The sequence below is a fragment of the Marmota marmota genome, unplaced genomic scaffold (assembly GCF_001458135.2).
Source record: "Marmota marmota marmota unplaced genomic scaffold, marMar, whole genome shotgun sequence".
Lineage (NCBI taxonomy): Eukaryota > Metazoa > Chordata > Mammalia > Rodentia > Sciuridae > Marmota > Marmota marmota.
Window position 1 is genome coordinate 37,043,859 of NW_025999932.1, and position 5,125 is coordinate 37,048,983.

A 5,125-nucleotide genomic window follows, 5' to 3' on the forward strand; every position below is an offset into this window, starting at 1 on the left:
AAATCTAAGAAAACTTGAACATCAAAATAACTAAACACACAGTTATATTAGAATGAAAGACCATGATAATAGGTATCTTACCCTCAAGTGGCTCAAAAACATTTTTTGATATTATATCCCTATACTCATCAAAATCTTCCATTATATTTAGCATGCATTTATATTTAGCTGAGGCTGGCTTTGAACTTGTGATCCTCCTGTCACAGTCTCCTGAGCCACTAGGATTATAGGCTTGGGCCACGCAGCCAGCTCAAAAAAATTTTGTACATAAATATGCACATATAAACAGAGATGGCACAAACAAGAATAAGCAAACACAGAAATGGGAAGACATAGGAATTCATAAGTTCATGTAGATAATAAATAGGTAAATAAATAAATAAAGAAGAACTCTACTTGCAAATAGAATGTCGTGGGCTGCAAATGAGGAGGCAATACTAAAATTTGCTCAGTTATTTTGTAACCATCATGGTAAAATTATATCAGCAATAATGGATGCTAAATATTATGGAAGATTTTGATGAGGATCAGGATATAACATCACAAATCTCTCCCACAAATTGCTTATTTACTGCCAGTAAGTAAAAAAAAAAAAAAAAAAAAAAAAAGTACCTACACAATGAAAGATTCAAATCCCATACTGATGAAGTGATCAAAATTAAGATCATCACTGAAAGTCAGATGGATATCATGTGGTTCCAAATGTGATACTCAGAGAAGGAGACAATATTACCCATGCAATAGTCCAGATGAGAATGCATAATTTCAATCCAGTCATGAGGACACATCAAACACAAAATGAGGAACATTCAACTAAAAAGAGAGTAGAGGGAGAAGCTGAATATTAAGTTAAATGTTCTAAATAAGTTAATTTTCTTCAAATATGTCAAGGTCATAAAAGACAATGAATCAAAGGATGAAAGTTTCATAAAGAAAAGGAGGCTAAAGAGATATGACCACTGGGTGCAGAACCTGACATAAGACTGGATCCAGTAAAGGAGGGGGATATGCTATAAAGGATCAACTTATCAAATTGGAATATGGATAATAAAGTATTGTTTCAGTGTAAATTTATGAAGGGGTGAGGGGCCAGAATCTTATAGCCTAATGGAAAATGGTTGAGGAAAAAATGTGATATAAAATTACATATATATGAAAAGAAAGAACTCACCCATGTATAAAAGCAAGCAAATTATATAGATTTTTAAAATTATTTTTATTTTTGGAAATTTTTTGAAAATTTGAAATTATTACCAATGTAAAAAGTTTAAAAAATGAGTCCACTTCAGAGAAACAAGACCAACATGAAAGTAAAAGGAACTTTAAAAATTCTGCTAAACAGATTGTTTTCAAAATGCTCACTAGTATGTATTGTTTTCAAGTTATTTTTCAGAATGTTTTCTTCTTTCATTTTTTATTTATATATGACTGTTTTCTTCTTTTAAGGGTATCCATTTTTAAAAAAAATGAACAGACTGGGCTGGGGTTGTGGTTCAGTGGTACAGTGCTTGCCTAGCATGCATGAGGCATTGGGTTCAATCCTCAGCACCACATAAAAATAAAATAAAGATATTGTATCCACCTAAAACTAAAAAATAAATATTAAAAAATGAACAGACCTACAGCTTTCACAGTTTTATCCAAATAAGTTAATATGTTGAAGCTAACATTCCATCAGTTGTATTCTACTTATTAGAAAATAGTAGGGAGTGGGGAGTACAGAAATTGAAGACTTCTATTCTCCACACTACCCATATTTACCATTCATTTGCTGGTGATTGCAATCCAGTTTGCAGAATTAAAGCCCCGGATTTTAAACTATGACTTCAGTTCTTATGACAAGAAGCATATGCAGAGACACAAACTAAGAGGGCAGAAAGGGGTAGAGAAGAGATGATTGATTAACTCTTACTGTATTGAAGAAAGAATGCTGAAAACTTAAGCTTACAGAGTTCTTTATTCTCATAAAGTATATAATTTTTTGGAGTTTTAAAATTCTGGGCAGATAATCCTTACTAATTTTTTACCCATGAGTTTAATAGTCTGAAGTAAAAGGCTCCCCCCCCTCCCTTTTTTCCCCCCCTGTTGAGATTTAACTCAGGAATTTGCACCCCCTTGTGGTCAAACATAAAATTCTTAGCTTTGGAAAGATCTTTTTTTTTTTTTTTCCAGTTGGACTTTTTGTTCAAGCACAGGAACTGTTGCTTTTGTTTCCTCCTATTTTAGCAAATCAAGAAGCTTTAGTGGAAGATTTCTGGTTTATTAAATAATATTTTAAATAAAATAAGACTTAAATATGAAAGCCACCTCTACAAGAGGTGCAAAATGGAGATTCAAACTCAGGAAGTTTGGCTTCAGATTTGATCCACTTAAATAGTTCATAAAAGTGTCAGAGAGATATAAGACAAATATACTCTGCCATGTTAATTGTTGATAATTTGAAAATGCTAAAAGCCATTTCTTTTTCCAATTATACCTCAATAATACAAACCATGCTAGCCTTCTCCCATTTCCTTACGTCTTTGTACTTCAGATAGTCATACTCATTATCTTATTCAACCCTGACAATAATGGGATATGTGTTTTTGTACTCGGTTATAGTTCATCTCGAATTGTCTTACAACAAAAACTGGGACAAAATAGTTAATATCCCAGATTTTAGACTGCTGGATTCCTTAGAAAATCCATTTTGGGAGCTGAGTACCATAGCCCAGTACTGTAATCCCAGCTACTTGTGAGGCTAAGCAAGAAGATCCTAAATTTGAGGCCAACCTGGACGATATGGTAGTCCCTGTCTCAAGAAAAAAAAAAAAAAATCAATCCACTTTGTGATTAAGGAAAAAGTAAGCAATCAACAATAATCTTAAAATAAATCATAAGAACAGTTAGTTGGTTTTGTTTCATCTTAACCAGCTTGATGTCAAGTATGATAAATCTCCCAAGAAAATGATTAGATGAGATTTTTTTAAGGAAGGTATTAAAATATTGACAATTTTAGTATCATTTATTGTCCTATCATAGCGTCCAGTTTTTGAAGATGGACACAGGTTTGCATGAGTCTTTACTTCTACTTAGTTGTAAGACTTTGGGGCAGATTTTTTAATATAAGCGTATGTCATAATCTGCAAAATGAAGATAATATCTACTTCATAGGGCTGTTGTAAGCAATAAAGGAGCTTAATCCAGAAAGCGTTTTTTCAGCACAGTAAGGAGTACAGTCAATACGTGGTGACTGTTACTACTTTTTTTTTTTTCTGCGTTGCGTTGCACAACGGGAACCGTCTCTGCTGGATTCAGTAATTTACCACGCCATTATAAGAACATCATCCTAAATGACATCCAAAGACTGCCCATTCCTATCTCCAAAACAGAACTGAAAGTCTAAGGACAAGTAAGGCGGTAAGAAAAACTGGATTCGATGAAAATGGCTTAGTAACAAGCACCCTAGGACGGAGAAGGGCTCTAGCAAACTTAAGTAATCATTAACTCCAGGCTGGGGCGTGCGCGCGCACACACACACACACCACAAGGGACGGAAAACCACGCCTCCTGTGTACTCAGATTGGATCCTACAGTGCTAAGTGGCCCGAGTTCCAGAATCTGACAGACGCGGACTCAGCCACGTGTTTGGTACCTGTGCTACCTCGGGCAGATTATTTAACGTTCCCAATCATTGGTTTCCTGGTCTTAGCCGAGAATAATATCAGTTCCTACCTCGTAAGGCTGTCCCGAGGCTTAAGTGCAATAGCTCTGATAAAGCTCTGGCGTACTTCAAGAGCTCTACACAGCGACGGGGCTGTTTTAAGTACACGTGTATCCAACACATGATCTCAAGAGGCACATTCCGTTGTCCGTAGTTTAGCAAGACGTTTTTCTTTTAGCCTAAGCTGGACCCTAATTTGTTTACCTCCAACGGTAGACTGACTGCCTGCCTCCTGACAAGCATCTGTGGACTCTCGGGCCCACAGTATGTAAGGTCACTCCAGTCCACCGCCGTACAAAGGCGCTGCACGCACGCGCAAGAAAAGCAGCAAGAGAACGGCAGCCGAGGAAGCTAAGTGTGAGCTGCGAACAACCGTGCGTCTGCGCATGTACAAGGTGTGTGTATGGGAGGGGATGAGGGTAGGAGTTTACGCATGCGCAAATGTCGGGACAACAGGGGGGGTTAGAGGTGGTATTGACAGCTGTGGAGGCAGCCCGCGTTCCCGGCATGCCCCGGGGCGGCGGGGTTGGCTCTAACGAATTTGAATGAAGAGCCTCAGCGCTTTCGGCGCCATTTTCGAGTGATGCCTGATCTCATCAATCTAGCGGGAGAGACGGGATAACCTGTCTTGAGCGTATAGTGCCACTAGCGCTCCGCTGAAAAACCACTAAAAAAAAAAAAAATCACCAAAAATAACTTGGAGCAAAAGACAATCCGCGAAGCTTCGCCAGGGTTGACGCAGTGGGTAAGAGCTTGAAGTAGGACGGGACTCGGAAGGTGGCAGTGGTGGGACCGGCAGGCGTTGAGGAGTCCAGGGAGTGGGCGCTGGGTTAACCCTCACTTTAAACGCGAAAAATTCCAGGAGATAGGATTTTGGGTGACTTGGGCGCCTGCGAGTGGGCGGTGGCGGCGGAATGTGGCGGGAGCGCGGTAAGACGGAGCTGGGGGGAGGGGAGCTGTAGTTTGAGCGGGACCGGGACGGCTGCGGCCGAGCAGCCGCCGCCCAGCGGACCTGTCAGCAAGACCCCCCGCCCGGGGCCGGGGACTGGGCGCCGCGGGGTCTCGGCAGGGCCGCGACTCCTTGACAGGAGGGGACGCGCGCCCCTCCCCCGTTTCCGAACCGAGCCGCCTTTTCTCGTAGTTTTCCCTGTCGGCTGAAGGCCGTCTTCTAACGAGAAACTTGAGTCGACGGAAAATTCAAGACCCAGAGTACGGGTGCGTCCGGTGGGTGGTGGCCCATAGTGCCCCCACCTAGTCCTCGGCACCCAGCCATGCAAGTTGTTGTCTTTTGACGCTTAAACGTGAGGTGCCCTAGGAAGGAGTCAGCCCGGGCCGCGCTCCCCCCGCGCGGCGTCCTGGTGCGGTCTTTTTTGAGAGGGGTCGGACTGCCGCGCCCCGAGCTCGCGAGCGGGGCTCCGGGCG

The 5,125-nt window shown here is 41.3% G+C and overlaps 1 long non-coding RNA gene across 6 annotated transcripts in view; it reads left to right on the forward strand.

Moving 5' to 3' along the window:
- Positions 1-1,505: 1,505 nt before the first annotated feature.
- The window catches only part of LOC107141018, a 98,721-nt gene continuing 95,101 nt past the window's right edge, over positions 1,506-5,125 (forward strand). For 4 of the 6 annotated variants that reach the window (XR_007346770.1, XR_001503375.2, XR_001503374.2 and 1 more), the window contains exon 1: positions 4,092-4,448. This is a non-coding gene — a long non-coding RNA (uncharacterized LOC107141018). Of the gene's footprint in view, positions 4,449-5,125 lie in introns of all 6 variants that reach the window. The other 2 variants (XR_007346769.1, XR_007346768.1) reach the window with 1 other exon arrangement.